Source organism: Euprymna scolopes, chromosome 38, assembly GCF_053919585.1.
Source record: "Euprymna scolopes isolate OS-2025 chromosome 38, ASM5391958v1, whole genome shotgun sequence".
Taxonomy (NCBI): Eukaryota; Metazoa; Mollusca; class Cephalopoda; order Sepiida; family Sepiolidae; genus Euprymna; species Euprymna scolopes.
In genome coordinates this window covers 54,012,504-54,030,031 of record NC_136519.1, presented here as the reverse complement: position 1 = coordinate 54,030,031, position 17,528 = coordinate 54,012,504, and the positions used below count along the sequence as shown (strand labels likewise).

Sequence of the window (17,528 nt, the reverse complement as noted above, 5' to 3'; positions counted from 1 at the left end):
TGTATTAATTATAAACAGATATAAGATATACGAATGTGTGAGTCAAGATCTGTGATGTAGGTTAATCAGAGTAGATGATCATCAGCATGGTGCCGTTATAAGCCCTAGACTAATTAGCGGTTCAGTATTAGATGTGACTAGAATAGGATCGACAGGAATTGGTGATGAGCAAACAGTTGATGGCGCAGGTTATCTGCAATTTATGATAGTAGTTGAAAAGACTTTTTTGTTGTTGAAAAGATTGTTTTCACGGTAACTAGCATTAGGTGAGTGATCGGTAACTGGCATTAGGTGAGTGATACTGAACATGACTGCGTCAAGTGATGGAGCCCCAGTATGATTTCTGGGTTATGATGAGCCACAGAAACCTAGAAAGGAAATGGCCACGGATTTTTAGTTTTATATAAAAACTGAAATTGAAAGAAATTGAAATAAAATTTGTGACATTTGTGCAATACTAGGACGGAATCACTATTTTGGTTTTCAGTTGGGACATGCGGAGAGTGCATAGCAGGAGCAGACTAATGCAATTTCAGGACTAAATCGAAAATAAACGTATGTTTTTTTTAATTAATGTATGTTTCTTTTTGAGAAAGTTTTTTTTAAATAAATATAAGCAACTTATAATTACACAAAACTGAGTTTTTTTTTAAGAAAAATGTCATTTTTTATTTTAAATAAAATATGATCATCCATTATTGAAATGCATGTAAATTTTGACAAAACTATTTTTATTTCAAAATTTTAAATAAAGTCAAAAATCTTTTTTGTAATGAATGAATGAAAGCTGTTGTCTGCTCCTGCTATGCACTCTCCCCATGTCCCAACTGAAAACTAAAAAGAGTGGTTCCGTTCTAGTAGTGCACAAGTGCTAAATTTTTAAAAATGAAAGTATAATGCAATTCTTTTTAAAATGTATATTTTATTCAAAAGAAAATTTTTATTTAAAAAATTCTTGTGTAATTATTTTTGATAATTTAAGACTTGACTTAAATTTAAGAGTATAATTGTAATTCACTTCACATAGGAAAGTATATTAAAACGAGTGAGTGCTAAAAGAACATTTTTATGTTATACAAAAAAAAAAGTCTTGTGTAATTTCACTCTTTTGAAATATGAAACTCATCGAAAACTGAAATTGAAAATTTATGTGAAGTAAATATGAAACCAGCATATTTATAGTTTCTTTTTGTTTCAAATTTTATATAAAACTCAAACTCAGCGGCCGCTTTATCTCAACTTTTTTATAATCTTCCCCCCCCCCCCGATGACGCCACTTCCACACTATGTTACAGCTTCAAGATATGCAATACAAAGCACGAGTGTGTCAAATGATGAGAATCCCTAACCCGACTGCTGCCTACCATTCGTCCCAGCTATTTAGAAGTAGTGTGTGGACAGAGTTGTAGTCATTCAATTCACAAGAGACAGGGACAAAAATGAGTTATTAGAACTGTGTTTCTTTTAAATTCTATTTTTCCCAGAGCGAGCGCGGCACACAAATATTCAACAAAACAAATTTATGGTAACGCACACGTGTGACGATGTTCTTCATCTCTGGCACAATTTGTAGTCGCCATAATAACAACAGTAAGAGAGCTTATCGGGTGTCACCAAAGAAAATTTAATCTAAAAATCATAACATTGTTGGACACCTACAGTCAAAGGCTGGGTAGAAGTGGGTAGAAAAAAGATGCTAGACAGATTAACCGAGTTGTCTTTCATAAGTACATGGCCTACACCTTACCTCCGTCACCTAAATGCTGAGCAGAGCTATCTTCTCTTGAAGATATATTGTTCCAGGTAGACTCTTGGCAACCTACACTCAATGGTGTAGGTTGCTTAAATAAATGCATATTATTGCTGTTTATAAAAGGGGTTTATTTTTCTTTGTATGACGACCCTTTTATTATAAGTCATTATAGGAGTTAGTCATATATATTTCATGCTTAGATGAGACAGTGGCTGAAGGTTGGTCAACAGTGCAAGACTTATTAGATTAGAGACTCTTGACTGTTGATTGGATAAGAATCTTAATACAGAAATTTTATTTCAAATAATCGAAATAGCAGAAAATTTCACACCTTTTACCAAATAAAATATTTGTTCCATGAGATAAGAGAAATACTTAATCTAAACTGAAGAAATGTTCCACACGGTCTTCCTGAAATCATCCGCTACACATTCCTTTACATCACCACTGACGATAAATTCTGAATGTCCAGTTATCACTAATCTCGTCTTTTGCGTAAAACAAACCACTAATCATCTCAAACGATTTTTCTTTTCCAGGTCAATATGGCTCTATTTTTTATCAGTGACTGTATATTCGGCTATTTTTAAAAATTTGTTGGCTATTGTCAATAGAATTTTATTTATTTTTGTATTAATCGAATTTCTCATTGTTTCTGATATTGTTTTTTTCTCCCCAAGCTTATCTCCAAAATTTTTAAAAAATTACTGAGTTCATAACTTTAGTTATGCAATCTATATTCTATATCGTTTTTATAATATATTTTTTGGACTACTATCTTCATTTTGGATGTTATTCTTATAACATTTCGGCCAATAACTTTTAACCTTTTTCAGGTGTGTTTTGTCAAACTCAAAAGCCTTTATGTCAAACTTGGGAATTTGTACGGATTTTCCAACAGAACCCTTTATTAAACCTACTGGAATAGATTGTTTCTATTTCATCAGCCATGACTAGGTAGAACTAATTTGTAATTGTATTCTTAGTATTGTCTGTACTGAAGATTGAACTAAAAGGTTAACTAGATTGGGACAAAAATTTCTCAGATACTGCCGGGAGACACTTGTAACCCTTTAAGAAAGAAAATAAGGTTGTAAAAACTTATCCCCCCCCCAAAAAAAAGGAAAAGAAAACAAAGTAAGGGACTAGTGGCAGATGCACCAGCCGAGATGTGGCATGCACGCATATGCCATGCATGTGTGAATTGTGGCGCTATAAAGACATAGGATGTTCTTTGGTGTGAGTAATTTTCTAGCATGGTAAAGGGAGCCCACCTTTGTAGAAACCTTGGTAATGTCCTTAATGTATTTGTTCCAATTCATGCTGCTGTGAAGAGTCTGAAGGATGAGCTCTCAGGTAGGGTGTTATTTGTCACAGCAATCGGTGATTGAGAAGGGTTTGTTCTGTAGTTTTAATACAAAGAAGCTTAGTCTTAGTAGCATTAAATGTTACCATCCATTTACTCTTTACATTCCACTAAAAACTGAAAGTCGTTTTCTAAAGTTTGTCATTACCAAAATTAAAATCATTGTTTATTTTTGTCTTGTATGAATATTTGCCGATTTTACAATTTTTCTTGTTAGTTTATTTTTACTTAAATTTTCAAAATAAAATTGATTTCGAAATGTAATATTTGTTTGATACTATTCTTTATCTTTTTTGTCCTCGGTCAGGGAAAGAAAAATCCTGGTTATTCAGAAATGTAATATCTTGTTCTAAGGGAAGTAACTCCATTTAACTAAGTATTGTATGAAAAAAAATTTTTTTTTTCAACAACTTAATTTAATGTAACAAACATATATAACATAATAAAAAAAATGTAAAATTGTAATATTTCTTAAATAAAACATGGGACTAATTGTAAGAAAAAAAAAAAGATTTTTTTTCAACTACTTTAGTGAAATAGAGTTATCTCTCTTAGAACACTAGGTTAACATTCTAAATTACAGTATCCTTCTAGACTGAAGCCACTTTTATTTCTATCTCAATCAAGAGAGCCTATTTTTAAAGAGATGAATCATCCCCTGCCCCTAAACACATTAAAAACAGATTTTGTGTCGAAGACAACCTCGTTAATGTGTTATCATGTTGTAGCTGCTATAATCAGCCATGACTGGGTAGGATTTAATGAAGGGAAATAACTTCAACATATCATCTTTAGAGTTCTCTCCCGTTTAAAAAATTTCTATAAGATGCGTTTATGGAATTAGTTCCTTCTTATTTCGCTTTATAATGAAGACCAATGTATGTGCGTCTCTCTCTTTCTTATATATATATATATATATATATATATATATATATATAAAATTTTGCTAAAACTCAGACTTACAATTTTTCTAATAACTTTCTTTTATTCCATATATATATATTTTAGTTATTTTTAAAACAGTAATCTACGTACGCGCGTGTTTCAAGTTAACTAACTCTCATCAGCGTAGCTTGACTGTTTCTCAAAAAAGCAACAACAAATCTAAATTTATAAGCGATAAAAATAAACAGTAAAAGTCATCTAGGAGTTTGTAGCAGAACGGTTAATGTGCCAGGCTGTAATACACATGATCTAGAGTTCGATTCCTAGAAACAGTCAAGCTACGCTGATGAGAGGTAGTACCTTGAAACACGCATGTACGTAGATTACTGTTTAAAACTAATAAAAATAAATAAAAATGTTATATACGTCCAAGTAAATTATGGACGACTTTCTAAGTAAATAAAAATGAGCTTCGAGGTGGAGCTACTTTTTAACTGCATTTATCGTTAAAAAAAAAAAAAAAAAAAACCTCTCTCTCTCTATATATATATATAATCTAACCTATATGTCACCAGCAATTAACACAAGAATTGAAGGAAATTAAGTGCCTTTAAATGACACATCAGAGGACATAGCTAGTAAACAGTCATGAGAGTATTCAACGATGGGAAGTTGGAATGTTGCAAAGTGGAAGGATAAAACAACACTACAGCTTTATTTTAAAACTTTTATGGAAAAAAATCAATTCAGGTAACTTGATTATGTAGTAGAGCTGACATCTATTCGATGTAGCCACCTTCAGCCTCAGTCATCGCCTTGATACAAGCCCAGAACTGGGAGCATGCCTTTTCCGGCAGGCGCTCTGCGAATACTCGGCAGATGGCGACAATCAGGCTGGCTTTGATGTTATGGGAGGTTATGTTGGTAATGTTCTCAATGTATGACCAAACGAAGTAGTTCAGTGGGTTCACTTCTGAAGTCAAGAGTGGGTTTCTTTGGACTTGTGGGCTAGGGCCAAGTCCTGCACCAGAGGATCACCACACTCTTCAGCACATCCAGGTACACTTTGGTGTTGACTTTCAAGTCAACTTCGAAAATGTGAGGTGGCATGATGTGGCCCTCACTTGAAATCGCACCAAAGACCACAACCGTGGTTGGAAACTTTGTTTTCATCAACCTCGGCATGTCCCTGTTATTTGTGGCAAACCAGCAATGCATTTTGAAGGTGCTGGTAATGGTTCTACTGTCATAACTTGGATTGGTAGAGAGCATAAGTTGTACAGCAGTGCATCACAAATCCGGCTCGTTGAACATTGTATTACTTTCAGGCACAATACAAGGCTCCAACCGCTCTTGGGATTTGTACACAACTGGCCAACTAGTAGATGGTCTGTAACAAAAAAAAAAGAAATGGTTTTCATGAAACAGAAATGGAATCATGTTGTCTTTGCCAGGGCGACAATCTTATCGTTCAATTTTGTATACATAATAAAAATTAAGTTGAAAAATAAATTTTCCATTGTATGGCAAACAGGTCTAGAAAAAAAAATCTCTACCCGGTTAAGAAGAGTAAACAATGGAATAGGTTAAGAATATATATATATATATATATATATATATATATATATATATTAAGATAACGTGTAATGTTACACAGGAACTTTATTACATTATCAAGTCAATAAGAGTTACAGAAAGAATTGATTTACTTTTTACTTCTTTTTGTGCTTTATTTGTCGTGCTTTATTTATATTTCATAATTTAAATTTTTTTATCAAAACTTTATTGTAATTTTGTTTTGAATTTTTGAAGTTTAAAAAATTTTTTTCATAAATTAAAAACATTTCTTAGTATTTCATTTTCTTATATATTGTTTTGTATATTCTTTTAGCGTTCATTGTCTTCTTTTGTCCTTTCTCCTTTTTTATCCCCATCATATCGTTCCCATACAAGAAATGTTTTTTACAATTCTAATCTCCAAAATTTTTTCATTTCATGCGTCTTCGTGTTGTAATTCAACAGAAGAGGTATTGTCAAATTTATGTTATAAGAACCTTTGATAAAATCATCATCTTAAAAATATGTGTTAGAAAGTATATGTGTCAAACTATAAATGTTTCATACAGAACTGTCAAAAGAATAAATGCCAATCTCTCGGTCTATCTATCTATATATGAAGTCGTCTCTCAAATATGAACTTTGTGTTTATAAAAATGTACAACTGTCTCTCTCTTTACATGTACCTGTTAATGTCACCAATATGCTATCTCCAACAGCACACAACATGAACAACAACAAATATACAAACAAGAACACTAAATAAGAACAATACCTTTCGTCTAATAATAACAACCACCACGTAACACACATACATTAAATCCATTGCAAAGGCCGCTGGAAAAATGGTGGGACCTTCTATCAATCCAGTAGATATCTCATTGCTGATGCAATTCTCTATCTATATAAGAGCCAGGTACATCCAAGGATGGAGTACTTGTGTTCGTTACAACTCTACTTTCAACCAAGTCGTTGTTTGTTTTGTTCACCACACTCTTTTCTTCTACCTCCGTTCCACACTCTTTTCTTCTACGTCCGTTCGCTTTAGTGACTAATAATCGTCTATCCTCCCGCTTTCCTTTCCTCGTTATTTATGGAATCAGGGTACGAGATTCTCCGAGATTCCCCGAGACTTTTTTCCACATAAACGCATGCGGGCGCCATCTTGATTCTCAATTTGTGCTCTGCAGGCACAAACGCGCAGCCGCTTTAACGGTAAGCCACTTCTTTCTCCACACTCCCCCCTGATCTCATGATCACAGAGACGACAGGGGGGTGGTGATCGCCGCTGTCGGGTGCTTCTACGAAGGGGGACAGTGCTGCTCTCGTCTTCGCGTGCGCTCTCATCCACCGCCTGATGTTCGGGGAAGGCTTCATCTCCATGGGGGTTATTGATATCAGTATCACTGCTTGATAGGGATGGTGCAAACCAAAGCGATGGCCCACTCGTCTCAGAGTCAGAGTCACTCTCATCGTCCACTGGAGGTGGTACATGTGTCGCCGGCCGTAGATCCCTAACGTGACGGGGTAAACCATCAACCTGGACACACTGCTGACTCACCACATCGGTCACTGTGCCCCGTTTATACTTGTCAGTACATCGGTTTCCTGGCGGCTTCACCCAGATAGCATCCCCTTTGGCATATCGATTCTGTTCTATCTCAGTGGCCACAGTTGTATCGGGGTGGATTCCTTTTTCTCGGACACGGTACTGATAGATTGCGTTTGCAGGCACCGTTCCTAGAGAGACGCCATCCTTTGGCATGAGATTATACCAGTACACAGCTTCTGCGATGGTGCACTGCTTCCTGGCTGCAATTGTTTTGATGCTGCGATGGCTTCTCTCAGCTATACCATTGCCAGAAGGCACATAAGCACATCTAAGCCGCAGCTGCACACCCCATTCTTGTAAGAACTGCCTTATCTGATGGCTGCAAAAGGCTGGGTCGTTGTCCGTCAGCACTTCATTGGGCGCACCTCTTTCACAGAACACGGATGACAGCTGGCGAATAATGTTGCAAGAGTCCTGGCGCCCGAGGCGTCTCCAGACTGCGAAACGTGTAGACGATGAGGGTAAGGAAGTGGTTGCCACCGTAGTGTGTGATGTCCATGCCCACTCTCTGCCACTTACCACTCACTCCCAACTCCCCTTTCTCCCATCGTGCTGGAGCTGGGTCGATGGATTGGCAGGCCTCGCAACTTTCCACCACTCTTCGGATATCTTTTTTTTCTACTCCTGGATCAATCATCTTGACCAAGTACAGTGTCCGCTTGATGCCAGGATATCCACACTGTCGATGAATGTCCATGATGCGCACTGCATCCACATTACACACAACTGCTGCACGTTTTTTGCAGATTATCAGAATCTCTCCGAGCACCAGCCAGAAGCCATCGTTGAGGGACTCTTGTCAAAGCATTTGCTCTGTTGAGCGCAGACCTGATCAACACTACGTCCACGGTCAGATCGTACTCTGTGATGGTGTCGACCAAGGTGGCAAGCCGTCTTCGAATTAACATCTCACTCGATGCTCGTGTCGTCAGCCGTGTTCTTCCACTTAATGCATCGGTTATCCACCGATGAGTGCATGCCGAGTCAGTCATGATATGTAGAACCTTGGCGTGCCATTGAAGCGCCAAGTTAACGCCCTTCAATGTGGTATCAATCAAGTTCGGCCAGGTTTATGTGCCTCGAATCATTCTCTGGCCGAAGCCAACAGGCATCTTCAATAACGGAATCATTAACTGCAAGGGCAACTCCAAGGGCCAGTGAACTAGCATCCACCCAGATCGTGAACTCATTCCCGCTGACGCACCACTTTCCCTGAACGGGGTCATCACTGGTCACTCTGGACACAGTCTCTGTCAGCATGCTCCTTAGGGTGACATCGTGTACTGCATCGTCCCATCCCGACGACACGGCTGTTGCACGTCTTTTCATGGCTGCCACGGCCACCCTGAGCCAACCGCACACAGGGAAATGGCTTACCATCTTTCCACAAAGTGAAAACACTGTTCGTCGAGTGATGTTTGATGGGACCTTGGGAACGTGACTTCCTCTTCTCCAGCAAAGTCCCTCCTTGCTATTGCGCACGTGCAGGCCGAGAACTTTTGCTCCATCGCACAGACGCTCTGGTTCCTTACATGTCAGTCCAAAGCTTTCAAAGTGCATTCTAACCGATTGCGCTGACATGAGGTTCTCATTGACGAATATATCATCGATGTATGAGGATGTTGCCTGTTGCACTGCCTCATCTTGCTGCCGGATAGCATGCATGATTGCTGTCATAATGCCTGGGGCCACATTTAGACTGAACCCTAGCCTGGTTAGACAATATCAGGTTCCTCCAATTTCCACAGTCTGAAATGGCCACAATTTCTTCTCAATGCGTATTTGCAGATAGGCCCTGCGTAGGTCCAGAGTCGCCACGTTCGATCCCTGCTGTCGCCACTCCCTTAATTTGAGTGCACACACATCAGCCCTTGCCGTATATGGGTCGACATGTTCATTGAGCTCACGGTAGTCTAGGACGGGGCGGACCTTTTGTTTGGTCTCTTGTACGACGGCCATCAAGGGAATCAGCCCTCGTGGGGGGGCCAAGCTCATCCTCTGGGTATAGAAGAAGCCAGCCATTGTCGATCCACGTTTGCAGTTCTTCTTCATACTGTTCCCTTAGCCACATGGGTGGTGGATATTCCAATAACCGGTTTCGCAAGGATATTGGTGGCTGATCGTTTGACCACTTCCAAGATGCCATCCATGCATTGGTGTTTCTATCATACTCTGCATGAAAGTCAGGCTCGTCGAGAGTTATGGCAGCACAAACATGTTCCTCACATCGAGAGAACTGTACCTTGCCGGTTCTGTCCACAGTAATTCCACCCAGTTGTGTAATCAAGTCCATACCCAGGAGTAGGTCGTACCCGAGAAGCTCTCTCTCCACCACCAGGGCTCGCACGGCTACTGCAGGCCCGTCGTTGATGCTTGCGCGGATAATGCTCACCCCACAAGAGGCTAGTGAACCTCCGCCTACAGTTAGTACCGGAATTCTCTCTGCTTTCCAAGTGGCACAGCATATCTTGCTTACGAGAGTCTGGGTGAACCCAGTGCCAACAAGCGCGAGGCGCTCGCTTCCATTAATGTGTATGCTTACAGTGGGTAGCGCCCTGCTCAATGACGATCTGGGGAGAAGACTGGCGCTGTAGCTTCTTCCCCTTGCCCATTTCCCGGACAGGTGCGGGTCAGGTGTCCGCGTTTTTTGCACTTGTAGCACTGTGGCCCGTCAAGTTTCCGAGTGGGTTGACGTGACGAAAGACAATCACGGGCCAAATGGTTGGGTCCTCCACACTTATAGCAGGTTGTAGCTGCGCCCAGGTCCTGCAATCCAACCTGTGATGGTTGTACAGCTGCCACTTGGTCTATAGTGTTAGGGCTTTTCTTTAGTATTGCTCGTGCCCGCGCCAATACTTCCGATATGTCCATCTCGTCCACTTGGAATGAGGCATGGAGCAGATCTTCCACACTCTTAGGTAATCCTGCAACAAAGGCGCACACCAAGCCTTTGTCTAACATCCCTCCAAAAAGGACCGATAGCTTTTTTAGCTCAGCCAGATGCACATCCACCATTTCCCCGGAATGTAATTTTCGGGCCATGAATTCCTTCCATGCAGTAACTGGATCTAATGCAAATGCTGTAAAAAGGGTGCGCTTGATGCAGGCAAAATCTGTTTTTTTCTCGTCAGCCAACTGCTGGTATACTGCATATGCTCCCCCAGTGAGGCGCATTGGGACCACGCATTCTATACGCTTCACCCCACTGAGCTGACATATTAATTCTACTTTTTCCACCCATTCCTGCACTGAGTGATCAGTGCTACCGCCATCAAACAGGGGAATTAGCTTGAGGTCAAATCCTGACGTCATGCCGGAATAGCTTGTGTTCGTTACAACTCTACTTTCAACCGAGTCGTTGTTTGTTTCGTTCACCACACTCTTTTCTTCTACCTCCGTTCCACACTCTTTTCTTCTACGTCCGTTCGCTTTAATGACTAATAATCGTCTGTCCTCCCGCTTTCCTTTTCTCGTTATTTATGGAATCAGGGTACGAGATTCTCCGAGATTACCCGAGACTTTTTTCCACATAAACGCATGCGGGCGCCATCTTGATTCTCAATTTGTGCTCTGCAGGCACAAATGCGCAGCCGCTTTAACGGTAAGCCACTTCTTTCTCCACAGTACTGTTGCCACATCTGGGCAGGAGCTGCTAGAAAGAACTTTATCCTGCCTTAGAGTTCAAAATAGACTTTGTAGCCTCGTAGGGGATGTCCTTTTCTCTTCCTTGCAACCTCTTTCTCACAGAAGAGATGTGAGTTTGTCTCTGCTTTATCGTTATTTTCATGGCAAGTACTTGACTGAGCTCCAATCTATGGTACCCCCTCGCCAAATTTTCACAAGAAACACCCATCTAGCAGAAAACACTATCAATAATTTTCCCCACTCTTTACCTGTGCCTAGATTCCATGAGCAAAGCTTCTTTCTTAGAACTGCACGCCTGTGAATTTGTCTTCCATTTTCCTACTTTCCAGCTGACTACAATATGGTTGTCTTCAAGTCTAACGTGAACAAGTTTTTGATGAGCCGTTCCATATAAGTTAACAAATTTACCAAATTTCCATTACTAACGATTACTATATTGTCCAATTTCTACTGTACACTCTGTAACCCTTATTCTCGAGTGGCCTCTTGGCCTTGATAAGTGGTAATGCCTATTTAAAAAAAAAGTAGAAAAACCTGGCATATATAATCAACAGTAGGTCCTTTGATATTACAAGGGCGCATTCAAAATGAATGATTTTTGTTTTAAGCACAATTAACCCTGATATTTAAGTTCTGCATTTTAAACTTTAATTCAAGCCATTATATATAAAAATAATTTTATAAAACCAATAGTAGGTTCTCTACAGTGCAATGTAAACTACAATGTATTGTGAATTAAGTCACTGCGGAGAGGCATGTGAAGCTTCCTTCCGGTGCACCATGATGGACCCCCAACAGGCAATCAATCAAGTTGATTGAAAATGAATTGTAACACTTTTGTATCTAAAACTTTCTGATTTGTAACAATTAATTATTTGGAGCATATATAGGAAGAAAAGTTCAACTTCCCTCTGGAATAGTGAGTAGTTATTTTAATATTATTTTAATATTATTGAAATTATTTTTTTTTTCTGCATACCACGTGTGTCTACATATAGTTAAAAATTAAACGTGAAAAAGGCCTACTTCTATAGAATTTGAACTGGAATGTAATTTTTAACCCTAACTCTAAAGTTAAAACTAACCTTAACGTTAGGTTTAGTTTGTGAAAAGTTGTTCGGGTTAAGTTCAAAGTGTGTAGAAGCAACTCTCTTTCTAATTAATCGATTCCAAATTATATTGATTAATGCTCCAAAAGAAGTATGGCTAAAAAGTCAACTACCTCAGCAGAAATAACCTTCTTAGTGATATGCAAGATGGTTTCTGTTCTGCCAGATCTACAGCAGATGTGCTAACGGTTATGTCTCATAGGATTAGTGAATCTCTCGATAAAGGCTTCCTTTCTAGGGCAATTGCTCTTGGCATATCAAATATTTCTATTATTTTTAAACAACTTTAATAGTTTATTTTGGATGTGTATTCCATACAGAAAATGAACAACCCACTTTAAAAAGAGAAATTACGAGCTTTTTTATATTTTATTTGCAGTTTTTGTGTTAAGGGTGTCAAAAATTCGCAAAAAATTCTGATACACCTATTGGTGAGTACTACTACGTTATCAGTTAGAAATACATTCTTTATATATGGAGGGTGGAGGTTATGCAACTAATCTGTACGTTCATCTAACTGATTAAAAAGCAAAAGATAGCAGAAAAACTAAATGTAACATGAAAATAATAATAATAATAATAATAATAATAATAATAATAATAATAATGTGGGGAGAGCTGGATGTCTGGGGAGACTTGTTGTCACTCAGCTTCCAGAGAACACCACAGGTTTCCAATCAGATATTTGATGACTTGTGTGAAAGCTCCATGTGAGCCAATAATAATAATAACTAGCAGGACCTGTGGAAATTCCACAGGGGACTCATTGACGTTGGCATTTTGTAGATGTTCAGCGTAAATGGAAACGCTCTGATATTATTGTCGTTTTTTTGTTAAAACAGCAAAAGTATTAATCTAAGCTAGCAGGGACCCGCGCCTAGCCCGGTCATAAAATATGCTTAAATATGATATTTTAATTCTTGCAGATCTCTTATTATTATAGAGTTAATGTTCTATCGATTTTTATATATTATAAAGTTGCGATTTCAAAAATAAAAAATATATATCCATATGATTTGGGTGCATCAGCTTGAATCGAAACCGAAATAAAAACTTATGAAGAATTCTTGCTAAAATTATTTATAAAAAAATAAATGACTTGAGTGCCACCAGCTATAATCGAAACCGAAACCAAAACTTATGGAGAATTCTTGGTAAAATTATTTATTACAAGAAATAGAAGTCCATAACAATTAAACGCCAGTCACTCGTATGTAAGCATGATACATAAAATAAATAACACACACACTATCCTATTAATATATAGATAATAAAATTAGCACGGTCCGTAATCTGAAGGGCACGTAAAAGAAAAGAATAGAAAACAAATAAATTTGGAGCAAAATCTGCCAACAGCCAATAATTTAATGCAACAATTTGTTTGCAGGATGTTTGATGTTTATCAGTAAATGTATTCTTTGTTTAATCATATCACGCTTACGCACTATTTGACCTGCACTTGTATTTTCAAAGTAAATTAAAGTTTTCCGATATCTTTATTTTATGAAATTGTTAAGTGACAGTACAGAATGGTTGCAAAACATCCTCCCCTCCCCATGTTAAGAATGGCTTTCTAGATAATAACGTTATTATTTCAGCAAGTTAGTCAAATAGTGCATAAGTACCAATTTCATGAAGTTAATCTCACAATATGTCTAAGCAACATATATTATGTACGTGGTAAGCGAAGCCGTCCATATTAGTGCAAGCTGAGCTGTTAATTTTCTACAATCTCTTATTCCAAAGAAGTATGCAAGTATTGTGAACTGATAGTTTTGTTCTATTCTGTCATTCCATCGAACCAGTAAAAATAAGAGAGCGTTTGTTAAATTAAGCTGTAAGCATAATGGCGTATGTATTAAATAGCCATATGTCGAAAGTCAAATAATAAATTGGCTATATGCAAAAAAAGTTAACCTATGAATAAAAGTAAGCAGTGATTTGTGGTTACGAAAGATGAGTGAATTGCATCAGGATGAAAGCCTTTGCTACGCTTTCAGTGGGATTACATATTTGAGAAAGTACGTCCACTAGGATAAAGAAAAATTATTATTAAACAGGAACAAAATGTATGTAATGCTTTAAGTGATGAACATGAAAGTTGTGCATAGGAAGTGTTTACTTATTATTCTGTAATGTTGAAACCGAGAGAGGGGAAAAATTCTTACCATTTTATTAAGATAGATAGATAGATAGATAGAAAGAAAGAAAGATAGGTAAAAGAAAAAGAAAGAAAAGTTGAGCATAGGAAGTGTTTACTTATTATTATATAATGTTGAAAATGACAGACGGGAAAATCGTTATTTTATTAATTTAGATAGATAAAATAGATGGAAGAATACATAAATAGATAAATAGATAAATATAAGAAGATTAGACGATAGAATAGAATAGAAGATAGAAGAATAGAAATATATATATACTAGCATGGGTACCCAGCGTTGCCTGGTTTGACATGAAGTTCCGTTTGAAATACACATGTATACTAATCATTTTCATCATGGGCAACGTGGATACCCCACAACAAAAATAAAAGAACGGATGAAAACATGTAAATGTAATCGCCCAAAAAAGAAGTATGTGATACCCTCTCCCCCAGATATTTCAGCAGAAGGGTTACAAAGAGAAGAAACTATTCTCTGGAAAGACTCCCCCCCCCCCAAATAATTAAAAATAAATCATTACAACTTTTGTTTCAATAAAAATAGCAGCGAATAATGCCCGTGCAATCGCAAAAAAAATAAAGAAAAAAGAAAAGATCTACCAAAAATTGATTCCAATATAATTAAATTAAATTGTTCGTCATTTTATATTTCTAATATAATCCCCCCCCCAAAAAAAATGAATTTGTCATATTTTGAGGTTCGTTCTGTTTATAAAATTGTTAGGTGAAAGTACAGAATGGTCTCATTAAAATTAATTAAAGTTATCATTATTTTAGGTTTCAACCGTAATTCCCCCTACCACACAAAAAAATTTGTATTTATCATGTTTTGCTCCCCCGACACCTCGATCGCTAAACTTGAAAAAATGCTAGAGATGACATGATTGGTTGAATGCTTTATGGCCAAAAAGTGGGAGCTCATTTTATGTTAAATTTATATAGAAAAGTTATCCCCCACGCTAAAATGTTTTTTTTTTTTTTTTTTTTTTTCTTTCAAAATTTCTTCTTCATATTATTTATAAAGACTGCTTATAAACGTATTAGGCCACAAAAATCAGAACTTAATTTTTTTTAGAGGTTAAACGACGCTGGGTCACATAAAAATTTACCATTTTTAATTTAAGATATTAAATAAATTATAAAGAAAATCTGTTTTGCAGGCAATTAAACACACTTGCTATGGTATAATTATTATAATAAATCCTGGGCAATACCGATTAAATCTTATAAACAAAATAAAAAGGAATGATGGATTTTGCTCACATGGAAAATTGGCCCTGTGTCTGACTAACTCTGCCCTCGTGGGGATGCAAGTAAATAAGGACATTAGTTTTAATTATTTTTCTCGGTAAATATGAAGAATCACTCCACCCTCGAAAATTCCTTTAAAATTACCACTTTTATAGGTTTTCGGGGGCGCTAAACACGAAAATAACGTTTAAAATTACGGCAAATGAGTAGTTTCCAAGATATGAAAAAATGTTAGTTTCAAAAAAGTGGGGATCACTTTTCTATAATAATTTAACATAAAATGAGCACCCACTTTGTGATTATCATTTTTTTTGGGGGGGGGCGGTTTATGTTTTTCTTTCTTTTTTTTTTGGGGGGGGGGAGGATATTCGATATAGAACTTGTGTAGTTTTTCAACAGGTGCTTCTGTAGCGGTGTCAGAAATTTTGTGAAAATAGCGAATAATTCCACCCCATCTTTCCAAGCTTATAACTCCTCGAAAAATGCAATTCAAGCCCTAATTTTTTTTTTCAATTAAAGGAGCAAGGACCAAGATTTCATTAAAAAAAAAACAAAAAAAAACGTGTTTTTTTTTTTTGAAAAGGTTTTAAACTTCGGACTTTACAGGTAAAATTCTACGAGAACAATATGTTCTTTTTGTTTTAAATTTGAATATATTATGTATTGACCTTTTCTCTTCAATTTGTGAGTAAATAATTATGTACTTAAGCGAGTCTAAATTAATTATTATTAGACATTTACAAAATGGGAGGCGTGAATTATTCGACCCCCTGTCTTTCCAAGCTTATAACTCCTCGAAAAATGTAATTCAAGCCCTAATTTTTTTTTCAATTAAAGGAGCAAGGACCAAGGTTCCATTAAAAAAAAAAAAAGAAAAAAGAAAAAACAAATAACGTGGTTTAAAAAAAAGGTTTTAAACTTCAAACTTTACAGGTAAAATTCTAAAAGAACACGATGTCTTTTTTTTTTTAAATTTGAATATATTATGTATTGAGCTTTTCTCTTCAATTTGTGAGTAAATTAATTATTTACTTTCCAGGTACTAAATTAAGTATTTACTTTTTAATAGACACTTAAAAATTGGGATGGGGGGGGGGTCGTGAATTAAAAAAAAAAAACGTTTGTCTAAAATATTATATTCGATTTATTGGAAAGAACATAAAATTTCACACTGACCCTGAAAATATCGTAAAAATAGAATCAATAGAAAAATTTTGATAAATTTTTAAAGTTTAAAGATTGAAAAATATTGAGTTCGGAAAATTCATTACTGTTTAAAAAAAAAAAAAAAATATTTCTATTACTTTTAAAACAACTGTAATAGTTTATTTTGGAAGTATAATCCATAAAGAAAATAAATAACCCACTTTTAACAGAGAAATTCCGAGATTTTTATATTGTATTCGCAGTTTCGTGTTAGGGGTGTCAAAAATTCCTACAAAAATTCTGATACCGCTGCAGTGTAATTAACCGTTTTAACGTAAGTAACGCAACGCACCAACATCAACCGAGCAGAAGAACCGTTTAATATTTCACAAAAATTGTTTACATTTAGTGGGAGGCGATATAGGGTAAGATGTTGTGGTGGTCATAGCCGGTGGCCAGAAAGTGGGTGCATTTCTTCATATTCTATGAACTACTTGTTTCCTGGAATTTTTAACGTTAGTGGTGATTTTAAAAGATTTTTTGAAGGTGGAAAGAAAGACCCCCCCCCCCGTCCAAATGGTGGCCACAAAGTGGATGTTCATTTTACGTTAAATTATTATAGAAAAGTGATCCCCCACTTTTTGAAACTACCATTTTTTTCATATCTTGGAAACTACTCGTCTGCCGTAATTTTAAACGTTATTTTCATTTCCAGCACCTCTGAAAACCTTTAAAAGTGGTAATTTTTAAGGAATTTTCGAGGATGGAGTGATTCTTTATATTTACCTTTTTCTCTAACATATAAAAAAGGTTAATGAAAAAGTTACTTAAAGAATAAGCGAAAAACTTTTTCCTCTGAATTAAAAATAAAAATAATAATTCAGCTTAGAAGAATATTTTGAAATGAAAACAAATTTATTACAGAAAATATTTAATAACATGCCCCGTTTTAAACAATTTTTTCAATTAAACTATCACAGTTATTTCCCCTTTGGTTTCTGGTTTGAAAATTAAACGATTTCAGATAAAATAAGTTAAAC

The 17,528-nt window shown here is 36.5% G+C and overlaps 1 protein-coding gene across 12 annotated transcripts in view; it reads right to left on the bottom strand.

Annotated features, from left to right (window-relative positions):
- The window catches only part of LOC145263147 (putative monocarboxylate transporter 5), a 643,731-nt gene that overhangs the window by 477,287 nt on the left and 148,916 nt on the right, over positions 1–17,528 (bottom strand). The window lies entirely within an intron of this gene.